The 25685-nt window shown below is 37.7% G+C and overlaps 1 protein-coding gene across 2 annotated transcripts in view; it reads right to left on the minus strand.

Annotated features, from left to right (window-relative positions):
• The window catches only part of LOC139939875 (neuropeptide S receptor-like), an 89197-nt gene that overhangs the window by 59070 nt on the left and 4442 nt on the right, over positions 1-25685 (minus strand). Inside the window, exons 1-2 of one of the 2 annotated variants that reach the window (XM_071936029.1) lie at positions 24017-24100; positions 19739-20053 (exon numbers count right to left, since the gene is read on the minus strand). The exons of the other annotated variant lie outside the window; for it this stretch is intronic. The gene's annotated coding sequence lies outside the window, so the exon portion shown is untranslated. Of the gene's footprint in view, positions 1-19738; positions 20054-24016; positions 24101-25685 lie in introns of those variants that run through there. 2 annotated transcript variants of the gene reach the window in all.

Consider the following 25685-nt stretch of genomic DNA (forward strand, 5'->3'; position numbering starts at 1 on the left):
TGGATTCATTTTCTAGCAGGGCTGTAATAATTAATTGATAGACTAGCCATACCAGCCGATTGATGAAAAGAGTGAGAATCGAATAAATGGCGATTAGGCATTGCTAATTGGCCGAACGCTCTACAGTGTCAACCACAGGAACTCTAAGAGCCCAAGTCAGTTTGCCTTGTTTGAAACCTCGTGGAAAACTAAAGCAGTTAGCTTGAGATAAAATGTGTTCATGAAAACAAGGCAACTCATTGCAGCTTTTAGATATTATCGATGATTATAAACGTCCATTTCAATTCAGCATAATGAGCAAATTGAGCAAAAAGGGTAGTAAACGAAAATGCAATAGGTATGTAAATGTTTTTTTTTTTTTTTTTTTTTTTGGGGAGGGGGGGGGGCTATCGTTTATTCATTGGTTAGTAATAATAGCATGTAATGTTTTTTGATTTTCTCATGTTTAATACATAGGCCCACTATGTTAAAAAGTTGAGTTTTGTTAAAATAAAGAGCCCTTCTTTCCCACTATGTAACATAGCTGTTTCTCTATATATCTATTTACTTTTGGCGTCTTCAGTTAGCCTGGCTTTATATTCTTTGTATTTTGTCGTCGGTATTTTCTAATGTCACTGTCCGGTCTGTTTGTCTGGTCCTTGTTTCATCTTTGTTTTGTTTGTTTGTATGTATAATGAATTCTTTCTATAAGCCTCGGTTTACTCTGACGGCCTCATGCTCTCGTTCATCTCTTGTGCATAATTAATTCCGAGTTATTTATTTATCATTAGTTTTTATAATATATAACAATATATTAAATTTGTATACTAACGCTTTTGATTTTGTTACCTAGCTATGTACTGCTCATTTCTCGTATTATATTGTATCATTTTAAACAAGAGTTTGGAATGAAATAAATATTGTTTGTATCCTGTAAGTAATAAATTAATAAATTGAGCAAAAGGCTTTACTCATAATTATGACAGAACACAATAAAACTAAATTGTGTTTGCTAAAGGGAATTTAAGGCTGAGCATCTTCACTTCAATGAACACTTCAAATGAATCACTTTAGTTTCAAATCCATTAAACATGTTTATCCTCCCCCTCTTTTCTCGAAATAAAAACACGACGTCCTCAAGTATTAGGAAATACAGTGGTTTACCTTGTAAGAAAACAAACTATTCCTGGATAAAATAATTTGACTCCAACAATAACATAACCTTTTTCAAATATAAAAATTAACATTACCCATTTAGCAATATTATATAAGTAGTGCCTTTCTCAGTATTGCTTTTACCAGCATTATTTATTTATATATTGTATACTATTTTTAATACTTTGAGGGAGGCAGGGGGTTAGCGGGGCTAGATTAATAACCTGGGAGCTGTATTTTGATTTATGGAATCATTCATTTTGTGCATTTTGTATAGATTTCATATGGGGGGCATATCAAGAAGAGGGGGGGGGGGGGTTGTTGTTTCATGCATATGTTGTGATACACCAAGTGATAAGACTGGTCTTTGACAGGTACCAATAGTGTCCAGTGTCTTTAAACGTTATGGTCAATTGATTTCCTTAACACATTGAGTTATTTTGAGGTGTGAGAGACTTGTACGGTCTAACCAAATTGTGATTGAGTTCATTCAACCATCATGATGTTTATATAGATGTTTTTTGGGGGTCTGGGATAAAGAACATTGGTTTTGTCTACGTGTGTATTAAAGACACTGGACACAATTAGTAATTGTCAATCTTAACATATGCATGTCGTTGAAGTTGCACGATAACTATGAAAGAAAAACACACTTGTCACCCGAAGTTGTGTGCTTTCAGACGCTTGATTTCGAAACCTCAAAATCTAATTCTGAGGTCTCGAAATCCAATTCATGGAAAATTACTTCTTTCTCAAAAACTGCGTTACTTCAGAGGGAGCCGTTTCTTCGCATGTTTTATACCATCAACATCTCCCAATTACTCGTTATCAAGTATAGTTTTATGCTAATAATTCTTTTGAGTAATTACCAAAAGTGTCCACTGCCTTTAAGCAGTGTAGACTGAGAATCCTTTTCCGAGTCTTGTGAACCCTACGCCCGAGTGATTTACCTGTGGACATTGTCACCCACAGAACTCGGGGAAAGTATAGGAGTATACAGCGCGTAATACAAATCGGTGTACGGATAAAAAAAACATCATATTCATCACTATATCATACAAACATCAATGTTGTTATTAAAACATAATAAATTCTCTAAGTCACACTTGATGAAGAAAACAAAACAAAAACCACGGAGTTGTTACAATATAACTTCACTCAAGAAAAACAAGCAGAGAAAATCAACTTGTTTGTGTTTTGTACATCAAATCCCCACGAAAATATGACTCAATTTCATCCAGCATTTTTTTTTTTTTTTTTTGCTTTGACCTCATCCCGATCTCTTATAATAACAATGCATTAACACAAGAATCCCCCACCTAAACGTTTCTACTCAACTTCACATGTTAAACCAAGGGGATGATATCACAGTATAAGTAATAATAACTAACCCCAAGGCGACATGGGGGGCCATCTTAAAGTGACAACTTTTTAACAACTAAATTGTGTAGAATTATCCAGGCGAGATCATCCAGAAGAGGAACGGGGGAGTTTTGAAGTGAGCGGTTTACCCATCTATATACTCGGATCAGCACTTAAGGTGTCGGTGTTTTATTGCCTCAATCAATCATTACAATAGTTCCTTTCATTTTGGCATTTCTGTTGTCACAAGCCCGTAATGGCGTCTTGTTAAGGACCACATAAGGCTTGTCATTGGTTAATATAAGTGTGGGCCTATTGGAGGAATCAGCCAATAGTGTGCCTTCATTTGAAATCATGCGAGGTTTCTTCAACTGTAATAAAATGCTTACTCCAAGATTGTTAAATGCGGAGCTCTTGCATTTAAAGGACTTGGGTCGATTTCACAAAAAGTTAGGACTAGTCAAAACTTAGGACTAGTCCTAGGAGATATCAAAAACTTAGACTAGTCTTAAATCTGTGTGAAATCCATCCTTTGACACGTTTGGTAATTGTCAGAGGCCAGTATTCTCACTTGGTTTATCCCACCATATTCATAATTTAATAACAAACCTGTGAAGATTTTGACTTTATTGGTCATCGAAGTTGCAAGAGAAGACTGCAAGAAAAATCACCCTTGTCGCACAACTGTGAGGCCTAAAGCGTTTTACTATTGAGTCAGAATATAACATACCTCTTTCTTCAAAACTACTTTACTACAGAATGAGCCATTTCTCACAATGTTTTGTACTATCAACGGCACTCCATTACTCGTTACAAGTTAGTTTTTATGCAAACAAATTATTATTTTGTTTAATTACCAAGTGTCTAGTACCTTTAACAACAGCATTTTATTTAATTAAAAATCACAACAACTCCCCAATGTGCAGAATTATTAATTTGTATTTCGACACAACCTGTCACGTTAGCAAATATTTATTGAAAGATGTTAGTGACATCATGCGATCCACTTGTCACTTCTAGTATTGATTAAGTGAGATATTAATATCTGATATTGTTTGATGTATTAAGACATTACCCACCTTCAACGTTATACAATGGAGTTTATGGCAACAACATCTGATCATGTTTCAACCTCTTCTCGACGAGTTTTACACAATGCCTTCCCGTTTATCAACGTAATAATTGTCCACAACTTTGACTTTGTAGTTTTAAATGCTTCAGTGACTGGCATCTTCGACCACAAATTTGTGACATCAAAATTTGTATCGCATTCGCAGGAAGTATGAACCGGGCTTTAAACATTGGACATGAATGGGCAAAAAGTATGTTTATGTTTCCTTCAACATGCATTCATATTCATTAACGTAGGTATTCATTTTGAGTTCTATTTTTTAAATGCGTCAGTAGAAGCGATTCGCAAGATGTGGCAGCCAAAAACAAACTCAAAGAAACACATCAAAATGTCATTAATAAATATACAAATAAAGAGTTTGATTAAACCTAAAGCTTTCATGTGGTAAGTGACACGACTATCTGAGGATATAATCCCCCCTCTTTTAGTGAAATAAATCCTCGTTGACCATGCCGAATATGTCCACAAGTCACAATGTGGATCCTTATCATTAAAGTACAGGTATCAAGAAATGAATACAAAATGGCGGGAAATGAATACCACGTCACAATTTCTAAAGGCATTATACCTGGCAATGCAGAATACTAAATACATAAAGATAACAAAGTCATCAAACACCAACATGAAGTTGACTTTAAGTAACGAGATAGGTGAAGTCCAAGGACCTCTATACAATATGAAAGTACCTCTATACAATATGAAGGAATCTGACCGCTCTCCTTCCACCTTTAGAGTTTCCGTTTGGAATGAGTAACAGTGAAATGGATATTAATCTTTACACAGATAAGGATGGGGCGGGGGTTTGGCGGGTGGATAATAGGTCCACTTCTAATTTTTGAACAGAGCAATTGTGCTCACATTCTGTCGCACGAGTCAGAGAAAATGCGTATCGAATCGACGAATCAATTTAAACTAGAGGGAGTTATACTATGTAAGGACCTGTTGAAGGGAACTACTAGAGGAATTTATTAGAATCGTCAAGTAACACGTTTACATCTAGGATTGTATTTACTACACACCGAAATCCTCATAGTTCCATTGGTAAAACACGCGTAACGTGTCATTGCCATCTATTTACAGCCGCTTTCTACAATTAACTATTGGACAGGCACCCGTCCAATGTTGATAATTAATGGACGCGTCGCGTCATTGTTCACGCGTATTATGTCATCTATTGTTTTGCCATGTATTTACAGCCGCGACGCTTTGAAATTTACTATTGGACAGGCGCCCCCAACATGGATAATTATTGGACGCTTCGCATAGTAAAATGTTTAGCTTACTTGTTTCAGGATATCCTTGTTCTTTGACTACGTCTTCTTACAACAATAACTTCCACTTTTGCATCATATGCTTTCAAACCCAAATGGACCAAAAGAAAAAACCAAAGCCATTGACCTCTACCGGCCTGGGAGACATAATACAAATACCCATGATACTGTGATGACCACGCACTAAGCGTATGATACTGTTCTGAACATGCTCCAAGCAAGGCAACTTTCCACGGAGTAGTAACCTCAACAGAGATAGCAACCTCCCTTGTCCACGGGTTGCTTGACCCCAATCCAATCTAAAATTTATTAGAAAAAAAAACCCGCACTCAAATCTTGGACAAATATTAGGCAAATCAATGACAGTTTTTAGACACCGCAATAACCCCCCATTCGCTGGTCAATAAAAACCGAGTCAACATAGTACAAGAGGCTGGAGTGTTAGTATTGTCACTTTCTCTCAAGATAAATGAGCTGGAACGACCACAGACAGGACCCATGAATCCGGTGCAGTAGCCCCCTAATTGCATTTTTATTCGAGACGCGAGCTTTTTCATCGGCGGAGGAATATGGTTAAGGGCCTTCGGCTCGGAGCTTTGAAGTGCCCGTTGCTTGTGACAATATTGTCACGATGGATCTTCTTCCGATTAAGTGAAGGGTAAAAAAAAGGACAGGTTATGTGGATCTAAGATAGGTCGCTGGTATTTATTCTCTAACAAGTTGTGTAATTTGTAGCCAATAAGAGTTATTCAATTTGCGAATTCTGCTCCAATAACACGGAGAATCAGGCGTCACTGGAAGCTTAATTACCGTCCTGTACATTTAGTGCAAATATACGCAATGGGTACAAACTCGTCAACTTGAGGAAGCATAGCTAGCAACGCAAGTCAAAAATAAACACAAGTTGAAAGTTAACTTAGTTTAACTGTAAATAGATCTGATCAGAAAGCGGCGGCAGTTGTAGATGACTTCTGGGTAAAGAAATTACGAAAGAATTTGGGTTTAAATTTGGGTATACGATTACACCACGTGTACATTTACTGGCTTTAAAGACTATGTTCTTTGAGCTTGTTTTCTGCTTTATATTCTCTACCGCGGAGTTGATTTTTTCGGAACTCGAGAGATTTCCGAATGTAAAGCAATCGAGTTCTCAAAAGAACATAATCTAAACCCAGCCAGTATAGACCATGTGAACTTTGTTTACAATAAGTGTGACCTTGTGCATTCTTCAGCTAGTCTGGCAGGCAAGATACTGCACTGGTCATATGGGAAAGTTGTCATTTTGTGTCGTAATTTCGACATAATTCCAAGAGTTATGAAAGTAAAAACTGGACAAGTTTTGAGATGTGCCCCCCTTTCATAAAAGGTGATAAGAATTAGACAGTGCAACCTCCAAAAAAAATTTTCTCCATAAAAGATTGTATGTTTTCTTTCATCAGGCTGTGTACAAATCATGCCTGCAGGAAGTCAAGGCTCTGTGGCTCTTTTGTAAGCATGTGATGTCACGGGTCACAACGTCTATACGCCTTCACCGCAAACCAAATATTGATACCTTACTTTGTACATGCACATGGCATTAGTAGTGTGCAGTGTGCACATTGCATTCGCGGCACATTAGTAAGACATCAATCTAATTATCAACCTCATTCGGCCATACCAAACTATAATAACCACAGCCAGTGGTAAAATCACAGATGTTAAGCAAAATATTCTATTCCATTCAATGCAGATTTGTTTTTTTACTTTGACAATGACAATTTAATATACAGTTGAAATAAATAACAATGAGTATAATTATGGACAGTTGGATACCACATAATTCAACAATGTATAGGACGTTTAAAGATACCCTCGAGTAATTAACATGCTAGCCAACATGCAGTAAGGAATAAAGTCAAGCAAACTGCTTTAATTTGTACATTTACCTGATACAGACAAGGAATGAACACGACAACAATAAAAAAAAAACCGTGACGATGAGACCTGACTAGTAAATTTAAATCAAAACAACAGTCTTTCTACAAGTATGTACTAGATCTACAAATACATACTATTCACGAGGTCATGTTTCAGTTTGTTAGTGGGAAACTAAAGGAAATGACTGCATCAAACTAAAAAGGTATAGGATAAAAGTTCGCTTTGAATGTCAGAATGGGCTTTTCGTGCTCGTTTATGTAACATTCATTGGAATCGACCGCAAAGCGCCAGAAAGAGGCTTTAAATGACCAGGTGTATACCTTTTATGCACTTGTTCGAAGCCTCCCATACCAATCGTTGGCCTCAACTCACCTTTAATGGATTAAATATTGAACTTGACAAAGTTACAAATTCATTATGTCTGTGCATTATGGGCATTAGGTGGATTCATTATGTGCATATCTAGTTGTCGATTTGATTCTGAAATTCACAAGATACCTCCTTTGTCCCATTGACGTTGTGTCTATAATGGAAGAGAGCAAAGCAATCTGTCCCTATTACATAGACGATATTCCTGCCCTTAAGGAAGCTTTTCAACTCTCAGCTGTTAAACTGAATTAATTTAGTATTTTTGATAACATTTTGACACGACTACAAGCCAGTAGATAGGGAGCTCCTAATGGTCCCCAGAAGTATCGGAATGTATAACCAAAAGCCCTTATGAGGGATTTGTATTTATCAAACGTCATTGCATCCCAAACCCACTGTTTATAGGAAGAAAGAAACACAAGTTTTGATGTCCTTGAAAAACAAAAAAAAACAAAAAAAAAACAAACACATTTGTACAATCGATGTTCTTCAACTTTGAAAAAGAGGTATACATGTTTTTCAAACGTACACTCTGCAGTAACCACTGGCAATCGTGTAGTATTTTACAGGGGTGGGGCATCGTATGGCTTTAAGAGCCCAGAACAGGTTTTGATTAAGATGCCCTAGAGTGCAATTTAAGGCGATTTCTGGCTACTTGCCCCTCGGAATTTCCATTAAATAGGTTTTCTCTTGAGGTTTTCTCGTAGTGTGTCCTCATCTTCAAAATAACGATGCTTTAGCCTATATCTGAACATTACTGCAGGACATACAAAAGGTCACTTTAATAATTGTTTACTTCTGGGAATGTGTAGGCCCTAATCAATATTCAACTGGCAAAATAAGTTTGTAATTTTCTTCTGCAGAATTTGGGCACGCCAACTCGATGGCGTCATCGACAAAGAGTGTAAAAACAGCTGGTGGTAGTGGGCCCGGGGCCGAGTAAAAATGGAACTTGAAATTAAATAATGACGAAATTTCAACGTTGCTAAACACGCATCTGATCATCTGCAATGGTATCAATGCGTCGTGTTACACTTTTTGAAGTTTAGTTTATGTAACCTGTTAATTTTTTTTTTTACCCAGGTTACATTTGCACTAAGGTAGAGTGAACGAGTGCAGCAACAACGTCCACAGAAGAGGTTCTGTGCGCGCTAACAAGTGTGGCTCATAATGTCAACAAGCTTAATTTGGGAAAATGCACACATTAGATCTCAAACGCACATTATTCATTCAAATTTTGATTAATATGTTACAAATTCAACATCAAACTTGCATTGATTACTTAGGTTAAAGGCCGGAAAACCCTTTTCCATCACCTTAACATTTCGCCATCATACGTGTGTTGTACTATACTACCAGTTATTTCTCATTTTTATTTTATAGGCACTAACTGTTGAATGATTTTTTTGATCCCTGTCTGGCTTTTCCCTTTCAAACTAGTTGTCTGAATCTGGATGTAGCTCGCTCACACTCTCTTAATAAGAGGCCTATACATCGTCCATGAATACGCAGATACGCATTATTACGCCGCCGATTGTCACGTCTCCCACCCAACACTCCGGCGCCGAAGGGAATTTCTCTAATTTACTGTGGATAAAGCTTTAAGTCCTCGTGCAGTTAGACGAGATTTATTTTTATTGGACAGTATCTAACAAGGCATTGGGTTTTAAAGACAAGGCCAATATAATCGTAAAAGACCAGTCTTCTCACTTGGTGTATCTCAGCATAATATGCATAGAATAACAAACCTGTGAAAATTTGAGCGTAATTGGTCGTCGAAGTCTAAATCTAATTCTGAGGTCTCGAAATCAAATAAGTGGAAAATTACTTCTTTCTCGAAAACTATGTTACTTCAGAGGGAGCCGTTTATCACAATGATTTACACTATCAACATCTCACAATTACTAGTTACCAAGTAAGGTTTTATGCTAATAATTATTTTGAGTAGTTACCAATAGTGTCCACTGCCTTTAAACCAGTATCTCTTATAGCCCATTGCTAGACCCATCAACAGAAGTGTGCAAAGAGTCAGTCAAAGGAGCGGGAGGGTGGTTCAGACTTAACGTTCAAAGAAACACGATCCATAATCAATTAATTTCAAAGTACTTGATGATGGGAAAGAGTTACTCACAAGTTGTACTCTTTTTTAAAGCTTGAACAATTAATTGAAAGTCAGAGCACGGCTCCAAAGAAAAGACGAGAAGCGGTTTACCAACCCATTTAACTTGGCATTTTACCCGTTAAAACATTTAGCAAATGGTTCGTAATTTAAAATGAAATGTATCTAGGGGATATTAAATTATTTTGATGCAAACACAGACCAGACCCGCGCAAAGCTTTTAAAATACCATTGGAATTAATCCATTATGGATGAGAGCAAGTAATAAATATTGACAATGGCTTGCTGCTGTCTGTTTATCTCTGCGCAACTTATCTCAATTGGATGTTTCACATTGATGGGCAGGCATCGACACTGAAACTTATTTAAGTGAATGGTTAATGTTTTACTCGTCAACGACAACTTAAAGAGCAAAATAACATCAGCAACACAACAACATCAGCAGCAGCAACAAGACGAACGCCATCAACAGTCACCCGACGCTGACCAGAGCGAGCTAGTCGAAACGTTGAGACAAATTTATAAGAACTTACTCCGTGTTAGTGCAGAAAAACGATCATATTAAGCTAAAATAGTATTCCCAGGTCGAAAAAAATCGGACGAATCTACTCCGCAGTAGTACATTACCAAGAAAGTTCTCTAAAGAACAAACTATACCTGGCAAGTAGACATCCACATGATGTTACCGCAAACTAATTAATATCTAACAACAAAGAACAAACGCAGAGAGGCCAACGTCCAATGGAGGCGGTGGCGCCAGCAGCAGCTGCAGTAACAACAACAAAAACAATGACAACAACAACACCACCACCAGCAGGAGCAACAACAACAACAAACAGGGAAAACACATTGAATGAAAGAAGTCTATTGGATTACTAAATTTCAAAACGAATGGATGTAAACTTACTACATTTATACGGGAAAAACACTACTTTAACGTTTTGAACTTTAAGTCCACCGAACCTACGTAATAATGTTTGTCATAAAACGTGCAGAAAATCTGTTTAACTTGCATTGCGTCGGATACTTCTGGAGTTATTGCTAATCATTACATCTTACGAAACAATCTTGACACAAAAACGAAGTTGTCCGAGTCAATTTCCTGGTAAGGCAACAACAAATGGACTTAACTGAATATCATCATGACTAAAGTTGTTTCATGTTTTTCTTGTTATTTACATAAAAGATCAGAACGCTAATGAGAATATTATTTGCTAAAGAATTGCTGGCACGTTAAGTGCCCAGCCGGTAATTGTTTGTATGTAGCCAGCAATGTGTCCCAGCTGTTGAATTAATCATTAAATTAGATACCTAAAAAGCATCTTACATAACCAGTACTGTTTGATGCACCATTAGGCTAAATGAAATGTAATTAAAGATGCAGACAGAAGATAGTCACCTTCTCATAGAGGTTGATTGAAGTCTGATAGGGCGACGTTAATAATGATCATCCGAAACACCCACAAACAGAGCCGAATACCATTGGTTCTATAGAAGTTTAAGCCCATGAATGTGTCAATATTGGTCCTACAGAAGTCTTGGTTACAACGATGCTGTACACTATTGGTCCTCAGAAGTCTTGGTTGCTGTAAAATATTGGTCCTTAGAAGTCTTGGTAACAACGATACTGTACATTATTGGTCCTAAGAAGTCTTGGTTACAACGATGCTGTATGGTCCTAAGAAGTCTTGGTTACAACGATTCTGTGCAATATTGGTCCTGAGAAGTCTTGGTTACAACGATGCTGTACAATAGTTGTCTTACGAAGTCTTGGTTACAACGATTCTGTACAATATTGATCCTATAAGAAGTCTTGGTTACAACGATTCTGTGCAATATTGGTCCTGAGAAGTCTTGGTTACAACGATACTGTACAATAGTTGTCTTACGAAGTCTTGGTTACAACGATTCTGTACAATATTGATCCTAAGAAGTCTTGGTTACAACGATTCTGTGTAATATTGGTCCTGAGAAGTCTTGGTTACAACGATGCTGTACAATATTGGTCTTAAGAAATATTGGTTACAACGATTCTGTACAATATTGGTCCTACGAAGTCTTTGTTACAACGATTCTGTACAATATTGATCCTAAGAAGTCTTGGTTACAACGATGCTGTACAATATTGGTCCTGAGAAGGCTTGGTTACAACGATACTGTACACTATTGGTCCTAAGAAGTCTTGGTTGCTGTAAAATATTGGTCCTTAGAAGTCTTGGTAACAACGATACTGTACATTATTGGTCCTAAGAAGTCTTGGTTACAACGATGCTGTATGGTCCTAAGATGTCTTGGTTACAACGATTCTGTGCAATATTGGTCCTGAGAAGTCTTGGTTACAACGATGCTGTACAAAAGTCGTCTTACGAAGTCTTGGTTACAACGATTCTGTACAATATTGATCCTAAGAAGTCTTGGTTACAACGATTCTGTGTAATATTGGTCCTGAGAAGTCTTGGTTACAACGATGCTGTACAATATTGGTCTTAAGAAATATTGGTTACAACGATTCTGTACAATATTGGTCCTACGAAGTCTTTGTTACAACGATTCTGTACAATATTGATCCTAAGAAGTCTTGGTTACAACGATTCTGTGCAATATTGGTCATGAGAAGTCTTGGTTACAACGATGCTGTACAATAGTTGTCTTACGAAGTATTGGTTACAACGATGCTGTACAATATTGGTCCTGAGAAGGCTTGGTTACAACGATGCTGTACAATAGTTGTCTTACGAAGTATTGGTTACAAAGATTCTGTGCAATATTGGTCCTGAGAAGTCTTGGTAACAACGATGCTGTACAATAGTTGTCTTACGAAGTATTGGTTACAACGATGCTGTACAATATTGGTTTTTAGAAGTCTTTGTTACAACGATTCTGTACAAAATTGGTCCTAAAGAAGTTTTGGTTACAACGATGCTGTGCACTATTGGTCCTAAGATGTCTTGGTTACCACGATGCTGTACAATATTGGTCATAAGAAGTCTTGGTTACCACTATGCTGTACAATATTGGTCCTAAGAAGTCTTGGTTACAACGATGCTGTGCACTATTGGTCCTAAGAAGTCTTGGTTACAACACACGACGCCGTACAATAATTATTGGTCCTGAAAAGTCTTAGACACAATATTGGTCATGAGAAGTCTGGGTTACAACGATGCTGCACAGTTTTGGTCCTGTCCTAAGAAGTCTTGGTTACAACGATTCTGTGTAATATTGGTCCTGAGAAGTCTTGGTTACAATTATGCTGTACAATATTGGTCTTAAGAAATATTGGTTACAACGATTCTGTACAATATTGATCCTACGAAGTCTTTGTTACAACGATTCTGTACAATATTGATCCTAAGAAGTCTTGGTTACAACGATTCTGTGCAATATTGGTCATGAGAAGTCTTGGTTACAACGATGCTGTACAACAGTGGTCTTACGAAGTATTGGTTACAACGATGCTGTACAATATTGGTCCTGAGAAGGCTTAGTTACAACGATGCTGTACAATAGTTGTCTTACGAAGTATTGGTTACAACGATACTGTACAATATTGGTTTTTAGAAGTCTTTGTTACAACGATTCTGTACAAAATTGGTCCTAAAGAAGTTTTGGTTACAACGATGCTGTGCACTATTGGTCCTAAGATGTCTTGGTTACAACGATGCTGTGCACTATTGGTCCTAAGATGTCTTGGTTACCACGATGCTGTACAATATTGGTCATAAGAAGTCTTGGTTACCACGATGCTGTACAATATTGGTCCTAAGAAGTCTTGGTTACAACGATGCTGTGCACTATTGGTCCTAAGATGTCTTGGTTACCACGATGCTGTACAATATTGGTCATAAGAAGTCTTGGTTACAACACACGACGCCGTACAATAATTATTGGTCCTGAAAAGTCTTAGACACAATATTGGTCATGAGAAGTCTGGGTTACAACGATGCTGCACAGTTTTGGTCCTGTCCTAAAATGTCTTGGTTAAAACGATGCTGTACGATATTGGTCCAAAAGAAGTCTTGGTTACAACGATGGTGTACAATATTGGTCCTAAGAAGTCTTGGTTACAACGATGCCGTACAATATTTGTCCTGAACAGTCTTAAGACACAATATTGGTCATGGGAAGTAACACAGCTGCATCAGTAACTGAATACAACATTGATAAAGGTTTGAACAAAATAAAACTGAAATGCTTGCTATTTTTTATATTTTAGATCTGTTTTTCTCTTTATTTTTGTTCATATGCACAACATTTGCATCGTCCAAGCTCTCCTTGCCACCTACACCGACCACCAGCTACCACAAAAAAGTTATCTCCTTCCACGAACCACTGATGTGTCATTACTTTCAATCCGTACAATTTTGCACTGAGTACAACATGTTGAGTTTTAAAGGTTGTTACCGTCAAACACAACAGAGACAGTCGCATGTATGAAACACAGTTTGTGGCCATCAGAAAAGAGTTTTGCATGAGTGTGTTTACTATCCCACTTCTACAAAATGCAAAACGTAAGATGGTCATCCACATCTGTGCGCCTAAACCCATACCCAAACCCCTAACCTATGGGGTTATCTCTTCACAAATCAAATATAAGATGGTCACTATTCTGCACCTAAACCCCTACCCGAACCCCTAACCTATTTCATATAGAGTTGTCTCTGCTGAATATCCCCTCTCTATCTCGTATGGAAACGGAATGGTGAAGATAGAAAGATGGGGACGTTGATAATGTCAGCATTCATGATCAGCAGATCACTCGATGTACGGGGCTTGAATGAGCTTAGCCCCCCTCGGCTATCTGATGAAGAATCATCAGTTAGCATGCCAGGTGAGCCCGATCGCTCCAACTGCACCACTTCATATCCGCTCCGATTGCTTTCTATGTTGCGCTCATCTGGAACTGTGGCACGCTTTTGTTGAGGGCTGAGTGCTCGCTCTCTTGGGTGCATAGGCGTGAATCCGGAGGGATTCGAACCCACTCTTAATCGTCATTATGCTTATTACATGCTTTTTAAAACGAAGTGTTCACTCTCGGGTTAAGGAGTAAAACATTACTTGAATTCTAATTAATTTATTTGTTGTTAAAAACCGTCAATACATGATTGTGCAAAAAGCGCAGGTCTTACAAGGTTGTCGTTTGAAATCCTAGTCAAAAAAGGGTAAATGAACAAATAAGTTAATTTTGCATTAAAGGGACGTTACAGAATTGGTAAGAAACAAAAATCATTACGATCACGGATTTACATAAAACGTCCACGGTCTAATGATGATGATACAACATCCCTTGAAATATTTCTGTCTGAAATTTCATATTGGATGAGAAATAAATAATCTAACTTCGCGTTTGGAGTTTATCGCTCAGTATGAGCGTTTTATTCATTTTTGTTTTGGCATCGATGCAATGCATAACTTGTAGACGTTTTTTTTCACTATTATTTTCTCGTGACCCAGATGTCCGATCGATCTCAAACTTCTACGGGTGTGTCAGTTTATGTATAGAGTGCTCACACTGCCATCAACTGTTTTGTTAGCAAAAACAATTCTGTAATGTTCCTCTAATAATAAAAAGCGGTAAAACAACATATTCGTGTCAGAAAAAACAACAACTGTGGCCATTAGAAGCACTTGCAGCCCAGCTCCTAAACCCTACCCCCCCCCCCCCCCCCCCTCACCTGCCGCGAAGCGTTATGTTTACACTTCCCCAAAATACCACGCTCCCAGCAAAGCTCTCACACCCAACAGTTGTCTCCATAGCAAAGCATTATGTATTTATACGTCTTCAATATGCACTGGTATGATTTGAAACGTTGCATGGTGGAAATAAGATGTAGAAAGGTTTGCGGTAACACCATGTAATGACTATCTCTAATGAGTTGGGGTGGTTCTGAAAAGAACCGTTGGTTTTCAACTCGATGTTTCGATCAGTATGCTCTGATCATCTTCTGGAGAAAGCTGGAGAAAGCTGCGTTACACAACAAACGGGACCAACGGCTTTACGTCCCATCCGAAGGACGAAGCATCATCATTGCATTTTAAAGACACATGTGTCACAACCTCTGTTAAAGCATCATGTATACGTCTCAAAAATAACATCCTCCCAGGCAAGCTCGCTAAATACTTTCTCCTCTGGTATGGTAAAGCATTGATTCTACACATTTCCAAAATGCCACCCTCTCAGCTAGCACCCTATTAATACCGTCTCCTTGAATAAAACGAGCCACCCACCCACCAATATTTTGCCATACGCATAGTGTTTTTATTGCTCACACAGCGCTGTTTTCATTCGTCCATTGTATTGTAAGACGGCCGCTAGTCTTAAATTGCCATTACGGTATCACCATTCTCTTATAAATAACTTTGATAAGCATGAATAATAATATTTCTAGACTAAAATAATAAACCTAATTTCCATTTCGTATGGAAGTTGGACTTCAAAACAGCAGAATAAAACGGTTCATAAACCCAAAAGACGTCTACAAGAGCAACGCATGCCCTCTGGCGATACCAGTATATTATGTTTGTTTTGTTTTAATTCCGACTCATGCTTGTGCATTTTTATTCAAAGAATTATTAATACACAAGCGTATTTTCTCTAAGAAACAAAGATGTCCGTTATTAAAACAAGACTGGTGCCACGGGGCAGGTAGACTTCCAATTGAACATGTCGCCATGTAAAGCTCAAATTTCGAATCAGGAAAAAACGGGGGAAAAGTTTTCCTTTAAATTGTGATTACTTTTTTTGATAAGAGACTAGGGGCTAGTTCAGTCAAGCATGGTTTGTTTTACATCAATTTAAGTCTATGATTTCATATCTAGGAATAATTATATCCAGGTAACTACGATACACCGATTAAAAATAGGTCATTTTCCCGGGCCAATGTACTATTGCCAATTTTGAGTTGAGGTTTAAATTGGAAATATGGGATGAAACCAAGCCGAACGTTGTGGTTTAATCACTCACATCTACAAAACACTGGGACAATTATTTGCCCACAGAACATCTACGATATCTTTAGCCGTTGCAACATGTATTGTTGGATAGGATAACCCTAGATAGTAACCGATCGCCGATGTGGAATAGACGATGAAAGACCGGAGAATCTTGCTGTCAACAGAGGAAAACAACCGACTGCTTGCCCTGTGTTGGTACGCAACTCAACCTCTTATGTCAACAGTGTATCTTGCTGAGATTCATTCCAGGAAAATACGTCACTATTCTTCTAATAAGTTTGCTTTAAAGCCATTATACACTTTCGGAACAGAAAAAAACAATCACAGATTTACAAATAACTTACAGGGTTTACAGAAGGTAATGGTAAAAGACTTCTCTTGAAATATTATTCCATGAAATGCTTTACTTTTTGAGAAAACATTAACAAAATTATCAATTCCCGACATCGAGATTTACGGATTTATAGTAAACACATGTCATGACACGATGAAACGTGCGGAAACATAGGTGGGTTTTCCGTTATTTTCTCCCGACCCCGATGACCGATTGAGCCTAAAATTCCACAGGTTTATTATTTTATATATAAGTTGTGATACACGCAGTGTGGGCCTTGGACAATACTGTCTACCGAAAGTGTCCACTGGCTTTAAGAAATCAATAAACGAGAAAAGAAGCATGACATTATGCTTGCACGTGGTTACTGCGAACATGCACTCTAACGTAACCACTGAATCCACACTCGGGTCGTCAATTGAGGCTGCATTATTGCTTGTTACTTCGATAATAATAACTTAATTTTAGTACACTTTAAACAAAGACAAAAACGTAAGTTCCCATTAATTATTTTATCTAGATAATCTCCCAAATGCCCGTATAGCGACAATTTCTGCAACGGTTTAACTTTGAGCTTCATTTCTCTATTGTGTTTTATAGCGACTATTATTACCGGAAGCAATACCGGACGTAAAGTTCACTGACCAAAACAATATTCCGAGAGCTACGCGAAAACGGATCATCAACAAGAAACAGTTCATGACGTAGGTACGTACGTCGATTGAACATTCACGTTCTAAAAATATACAGCCTTCAGGTTTTTGTTCATAATGGAACCTCTTATTTTATTTTACCCATTTTCACCCGGTGTGCGTTTGCAGAAGAACATGTTATCCCACGACCTTGGCAGAAATTATTATTTGTAATGGTATGCTTTATTTTCACAAAATTCCGTTGAAATATTTCAAAAGTTTGTTGAGTCCGGCATCTTGAAACCAGGCGTAACAGAGCCAACAAGTCGGTTACAGTTTTGTTGAAAAAGCCTCGTCAAAAATGGTTCTACCGAAAACGCGAAACGCGCAACCAATGACCAAAATCTAAAACATGCTTCTGGTTGGGGTCGCCAAAAGCGCCCAATTGATTGGACTGATGATACGATTCCATGGGTTTTGAAAGCATTATGGATTGAGCTGATTCTGTTCCAGATTTGTTTTTGTTAGAGGTGTGAGTAAAGTTACTCCACTTCCGTCCCTTCGCTCGTACTTGAGCTATGTCTCGATGACCATTGTTCCCTGTCATTTTGCCTTCTTTCCACCATCAAGCCTCTTGCATTATATATCCAAAAGGTATGAAAGAAAATTAAGAATGGAATGGAACTTATACCCATTGCTGTTTACGGTCAACATCAGTCTTCACAAACTTCAGCTTACAAACATTCCAGATCGTATTTGACTCGTATCTGTATTTGACTCTTATTTGTTTCCCATCTGAAACAAGACACCGGCTTGGCCAGCGCTGAGGAACTATGCTCCTGCATGCTGGATCGGAACATCTGGACTAAAATCACTAGGCAGGCTCGAGCCTCTACATGGCGCTCGACTTGATGATGATCTGCAAGAGTATCGTTTAGAGGGAATACTTGCATGTGTAATATATCTGGTTTCATTTTCAAGCAAAATGGATGAAATTTCATCATATAAGAACGTATCATGCAATGAAGTTAACACATTGATTGAATTATACCATTGATGGACACAGTCAACTTAAAAGTTAGTGATCAGGTTGTTGTTTTATTTCATAATAAGACTTGTAATGCGTACATAACCACACTGCTGGGTGTTCAAGGCGCGGTAAAAAAGAAGGAAAAAAAAAACAGACACAACAAAATTAGTCCTTGAAAACCTATGACATAAGTTTTGAGAGAAGATTTGAATTTTGTGGTACAAAAACAAAGACAAGATCTGAGACGGAGTGGTAGATAGTTCCAGGTGAGTGGCGCAGCTGAAGAAAAAGACATGTCACCCCAGGTGTGTCGAGACTTGGGTTTTGAAAATGGTATACACGTGAACAGTGGTTTTAGGCAAGCCATCTATTAAAATCTCTATCACTTCAATGTTGTTACATAATGCCTTGATTCTGAGAAAAAGTGAGACTTTTATTCAAAGAGCTTTTCGTATGTAAACAAAAATGACACGAAGGCAATTTAGTGAGCAGTTAATTGTTCTCATATTAAAACATTCAAACTAGATCGATCCTGATCAGAAGTCGTCAAAACTAAATTTCAATCTTGAATCGTATTAAATGACATCTAAAACAGAACCACTCTTTTAAGGTATCACTGTTATTGTTTAATTGCACGATTGCAGAATAAGTTGATTTTGGTTAAAACATGTTAAAACATAAGTTTTGCTAACCAAATCGGCTGTCCAAATCGGATTGTTTATCAACAAGGGAATGTCTATATTGTAGAACAATACATTGACTTGTACAACGTATTTTTAACTCTTTTAAACAGGTATTTATCATTAAATTTCTTCCTATGAAAAACAAAAAAACATATCCAGGGTCGGCCGTATTTTTAGGGTCGATCGGGTTACGCCAACAAAACATTTTTGTTATGTCTAGGGATGTTTTCATTATTGTTACCAATTACGAAGTTTAGTGCTTTCAGATGCTTGATTCGGAACCTCAAAATCTAATTCTAAGGTTTCGAAACCAAATTCGTGGAAAATTACTTTGTTTTCTCGAAAACTACGTTATATCAGAGGGAGCCGTTTCTCACATAGCTTACTATCAACAGCTCTCCATTGCTTGTTACCAAGTACGTTTTATGCTGACGATTATGTTGAGTAATTACGTATAGTGTACAGTGCCTTTAACGTTCCTAAAGAGTTAAACATTATAGCAAACTACTTAAAACACTTCCGAGTGTGTCTAACTTTCCGCCATTTGTCGGTTTTCGTAAAACTCGTGTATTTTGCTTTCGGACGACCTCGTAATATGAATTACACCTTTATTGTCAATTGCTCACTTAGTAAAAAAATCAAACACATTATGTGTTTACGGGAACAATATACCTACAAACGAAGAAATATGTGGAAAGATAATACTTTAAATCAAACATGTGTTGTAACATGTTTTAATAGTGATCACAATGCCTATATTCGGACATTTTGCCATAATCAACAATACGAATAGTATAAACTTACCCCACACAAACGAACTCCAGTCATGCAAAACTCAGACAAGTTGTTACAACCCGCATTGATACCTTCCATGAGTAAGCCATCATCATCAGACAACATCAATGCTCAATCCAAGCCAATAAGAAGACATCGACTTCAAACGGTTTCACACTTAGACACGTTTCAAACAATCTGCGTTGTGTCTTCCTTCCGTCTTCAGTTGCATTACATTACATGGAAAAACCACTGCAGTCCAAAAACGTGTACTCCAATCTGCTCAACAGTCATGACCGGTGCCGTCGTTTCTTCACGTGCACTCCGGGCGTCATCATCGGCCTCCTTGCATTTATTTTCAATCAACACTTGAAACCCCTTACGTTACACATCATATCAGGGGAGGGAGAGGGGGGGGGGGGGGCATGGCATGATAAGTAAAGTTTCTTGAGTAATAAGATAATGCTTGACGTACAATAGAACGTAGCGCAGATTGAGGGGTGAATCCATTAGTCTCGGCCAGTTTCTTCCTGAAGAGTGTGTTGTTACGGTTGGGGGGGGGGGGGGGGGGGTATAGTGTGAACATTCCAGTGAGGCATGCATTTCTTAAACGAATCTGCTGTGTAAACCGATTGAATTCTTTTGGGTGCTCCATCACGATTTCGTGTTGAATGGGTTGGCTTTAAAAGGTATGTGCCTTTTGGTCTAAAGGCATCGTGATACAGCACGATTGGTAATGTTTGACAGCTACCGCTTGAGGTCTAAACCCATGAATTTATTCGACTCCACTTTCATGCTGATTTATCTCGGTTCTTACATTGTTACTATACTCAAAATATACTTTAAAGCCACTTTGGTAACCGTCAAAGACCAGTATTCTCACTCGGTGTATCACAACATATGCACAAAATAACAGGTGTGTGACAATTTTGGGCTCAATTCGTAGTTGCAAGAAAATTAACTAAACTGTTTAGTTTAGGCCTACAACTTGATTTTCTCGTTGTAAATTCATAAGAATTTTTCTTCGTCTGAAATACATGACCTATATTGATAAAATTGATAACGAAAAACACAAACTCTGTAAATTGTTTGCAGTCTGTATCTTGGGGTTAGAGGTCAAAATTTCACAACAGCTTAGGGCCCGATGATGAGAACGAAGGAACACGTGTAGGTCAAAGGTCATGAGAGACTCCTTAGAAAAATGACCATCCCAGTAATACTTGGTGAACCCAAGCCTGACCAATCTATAACATGCCTTTGGACAAAGAAACTATACTCAAAAAGAAGCACACGTACTCCTTACAACTGATTGAAAAGTAGATGAAAATTGAAATCAGATACCTCCGGAAATTAAAGCAATGGACGAGAGTCTCCTCCAATGTTTCTTGGGGAAAACGGGAACTGGTTTTACCCGGAGAGCTGGTGATGCAACAAAGACGTAGAGAAAGCTCCCACCCATGTTTTGCGTTATGCATAACTTAACTTGCATTTTTAGCATGAAGAAGGTTGTTTAAAGGGTTTGGTATATTGTATAGATCAAGATATTTGGTCATGATATGAATGAAGATGTATGTAATGTTATAAATAATATTTGCCTGTAGAAGTTTCAGCTTCATACATCGTCAAGTTGTCTTTAAACCGTGAAAGATGTATGTAAATTATGTGAGTTTGTGGTTTGTGTCGTATAAAAAGTATAATAGATGTTAAATTTGCATCGGGGATACGTTGCGGTACCCGCTGCTAAAACATAGTATTCGAACTGCCTCTAGCTACCGGGTAACCTCGGTAGTCTAGTTGGTAAGACACTGCTCTAGAATTGCAAGGGTCGTGGGTTCGAATCCCACCCGAGTAACAGGTTCGAATCCCACCCGAGTAACATGCCTGTGATATTTTTTTTCACAGGACTCGGGAAAGTACTGAGTATACAGTGCTAACACACATCGGTGTATGGGTAAAAACCAAAATTAGTATAAAAAGTACCCAAACCCTTGAACATAAAATGTGTTCACCTACAAAAAAAAAACACCAAAATATAGCCACCGTTTAGTGCACTAAAGTGACCCAGAATTTCCAGACTGTCTGAATGTTTTCCTTTTCCCCTCTTTTGGGGAATATTAAAGATTGACAAATAACCCGACCTATCTTTCTCCCCATTTTCATGAAAGATTGAGAAATTAACAACATGAGCGCCAGCACATTAAATCCGTAATTGCGAATGAGAGTTATGTCTATATACGCATTAGCTACATCGTATTCACTTTTAACCACAGGGAAAAACATAAAGTCGGCAAAGGCACGCAATTCAATTAGTATTTATAGACTATTTGATGCGACACCATCTTTGGACAGCTGCATTCCATGGAAATAGTGTTTCTAGGCTGACCAATGATTCACATTAGTCAACGTTTAAAGGCACTTCACACCTTTGGTCACTGTTAAAGGGAAGGTACACGTTTGGTAATTACTCAAAACAAAAATTAACTTAAAAACTTACTTGGTAACGAGCATTGTAGAGCTGTTGAAAGTATAAAGCAGTTTGGGAAATGACTCCCTCTGAAGTAATGTAGTTTTTGAGAAAGAGGTAATTTCTCACTCAAATAATAAAAGACTTCTAGCTAGAAGTCTTTTATTCCTATCTGGTTATGATGGGATACACGAAGTGAGAACACTGGTATTTAACAATTACCAAACGTCTACCTTCCCTTTAAAGACCAATCTTCTTGCCTGATGTATCCCGAAATAATATGTAAAAAAAAAAAAAAAAAAAACTTGTTGCACGTGTTTGCTTTCAGATGCATATGATAGGCTTCAGTGTAAAAAAAATTTCTCAAAAACTATGTCATGTCAGAGGGGGCCAATTCTCAAAAATGTGTTATTTTTCAACAGCTCCCCATTGCTCGTTACCAAGTAGGTTTTTGTGCTAATATTAACCACTAGTGTCCAGTGCCTTTAACACATTTTCCGCGCAATATGGACAGACATTTTATCACATTAAAGCCAGTAGACACTATTGGTAAATGTCAAAGACCAGTCTTCTCACTTGCTGTGTCTCAACATATGCATAAAATAACAAACCTGTTAAAATTTGAGCTTGATCGGTCGTCGGAGTTGCGAGAGAACTATGAAAGAAAAAAAAACACCCGTGTCACACGAAGTTGTGTGCTTTCAGATGGTTGATTTCGAGACCTCAAATTCTAAATCTGTGGTCTCGAAATCAAATCCGTGGAAAATTACTTCTTTCTCGAAAACTACGTCACTTCAGAGGGAGCCGTTTCTCACAATGTTTTATACTATCAACCTCTCCCCATGACTCACTACCAAGTAGGTTTTATGCTTATAATTATTTTGAGTAACTACCAATATAGTGTCCACTGCCTTTAAAATACCGAATCGAATTTCGACCTTCACATAAACCATGAGACAGATTGGAGAAGTAAATTAGGAGATAATAAAAAAGATGAAGGATAGTGAGAGAGAATTCTGACTTGAGGCAGCTTCGTCGAACATGAACAGTCAATCCAACTACTCTTGAAGAGGCAGTTCCGATAGATGAAGGGCTCTTAAGAAGATTTCCGTGGGGTGTTGGGGATGGAAAAGCCGGCTACAGCGCCTCACTAGTAAATTGGTACTATCCATCTCCAAGTATTGTACTTAATTTGAGTTTGAATTCAATACCTATCTCTACAGCATGGGGAGATATTTGGTTCTAAGTCTGTATATTAAATACAGGTTCCTCGTGAATGCTAAAGCAATGGTTGAAACCAGAATTAGTACAGTCGATCCTCATATCTCTGTTTTTTTTCATATTTGCTTTTTTTTTTTAATAAAACATCAACACTCCTCTTTAGCAACGACTTCATATTAAAGACCCTGGACACTATTGGTAAATACTCAAAATAATTATTAGCATAAATCCAAATAATGGGAAGAGGTTGATAGCTGCATAAAACATTGTCAGAAAAGGCTCCTTCTGAAGTCAAGCATCTGATTGCACACAGCTTCGTGTGACACGGGTGTTTTTTCTACCATATTATTTTCTCGCAACTTTGACGACCAATTGAGCTCAAATGTTCACAGGTTTTTTATATGCATAATATAAAATGTTGAGATAAACCAAATGAGAAGACTGGTCTTTGACAATTACCAGTAGTGTCCAGTGTCTTTAAGAGTAGATGTCAAAGTGGAAGTGAAATATCTTCATGAGACGTATCTTATGTTTGCTTCCAATAATCGGTTTCGTATGAGTCAGATAGTAAGAGGGTGGGAGTTGGGGGGGGGGGGGGGTTACGGAACATTTTGAATGAATACTTATAGATCCATCCATGTCATGATGTTGTATCGATTAATCGACTAATAGAGTGTAAGGCTGACTGTGAAGGGACAACAATCGACCTTGAAAGTATCTTTGAAGGACGAGCTACCGATAAAAGGAAAACAAAATCGAAACACAAAAGAGTGGATGTCTTTTTTTTAGGAAAGATTACATTGTTCTATCGTAAAATCTATCGTAAAAAAAAATATGTTACGATACAGTATAATTGTATCCGATTTTACTACATTAGCCAATTAAAAAACTGTCGTAGTGTCAGTAAACAGTTTGACGGATATTTATTGAGTGCCGTTTATCACTTAAGGCAACATTTATCACGCACATAAAACAATCACATAGGCTTTGTTTACATTAAACATGTTTGTCTTTTAAGCTTCTTTTCACGCATCGTTCAAAGTACAGTTTACCCCAGACCAAAGGCTGAGGTGAAAATGCTCAAGGGAAAGCCCCGCGGTTGAAACTGTTTCTTGGTTATGATTATATCAAAACCATTCACGACTTAATAAAGGCACTTGTCAAAGACCAGTATTCTCACGTGTATATCCAAACAAACATAAAATATTAACAAACATGTGTGAACATTGTATTTTAACTCAATATTGATCATCGAAGTTGCAAGAGAACAATAGAAGAAATCCACCATTGTTTCACAGATTTGGGTGCTTTCATTTGCCTAATATAAGTCTGAAGTATTTTAATGTATGCGTGAGTAATTAACCTCTTTCTCAAAAACTACGTTACTTCAGAGGGAGCCGTTTCTCACAATGTTTTTTATTATCACCAGCTCCTCATTGCTCGTTACCAAGTAATGTTTTATGCTGACAATTATTTTGAGTATTTACCAAAAGTGTTCGGTACCTTTAACCAAATAATACATAGAAAACAAGTGCACATAATTTTGCAGATCATTTATCCAGTTTCGCCGCGGTATATGAGAGCATTGACCACTTTATTGGAAGAAGAAACCATCATTCACGTGGCTTCATTGACCGTTATTCCCCTTTAGCGTATAGCTGACACTACCGACATATTAGAGGTACGATGTACGATGCCGGATAATGATTGAGTTAATTGCGAGGATTATTAGCTCTAGCTGACATAATTCGTCTTGTCTGTCTGGCAGAATTGCAGGAGGGTAGAACAAAATTCTACGAATTGCGACTAATGTATTTGAAAAAACAAACATTTGAAAACATTAGAGTAGGCATGTCAGATTAATCACTTGACATTTAATGGAGCATTGCAGGACAAAAATGTCTGTTAAAAATGTTAAACAGCCGGAACAAATGCGTTTATTATGTAGAAATCAGTGTTAACGAGGCTTTATAAACATCGTACATGCATGTTATAGTTTTCACGATACATAAAGGCAGTGGACACTGTTGGTAATTACTCAAAATAATTAAGAGCATAAAACCTTTCTTTGTGACGAGTAATGGGGAGAGGTTGATGGTATAAAACACTGTGAGAAACAGCTCCCTCTGAAATGCCATAGTTTTCGAGAAAGAAGTAATTGTCGACGAATTTGATTTCGAGACCTCAGATTTAGAACTTGAGGTCTCGAAATTAACCATCTAAACGCACACAACTTTGTGTGACAAGGGTGTTTTTTTCTTTCATTATTATCTCGCAAGTTCGATGACCGGT

Source organism: Asterias amurensis, chromosome 7 (genome assembly GCF_032118995.1).
Source record: "Asterias amurensis chromosome 7, ASM3211899v1".
Taxonomy (NCBI): Eukaryota; Metazoa; Echinodermata; class Asteroidea; order Forcipulatida; family Asteriidae; genus Asterias; species Asterias amurensis.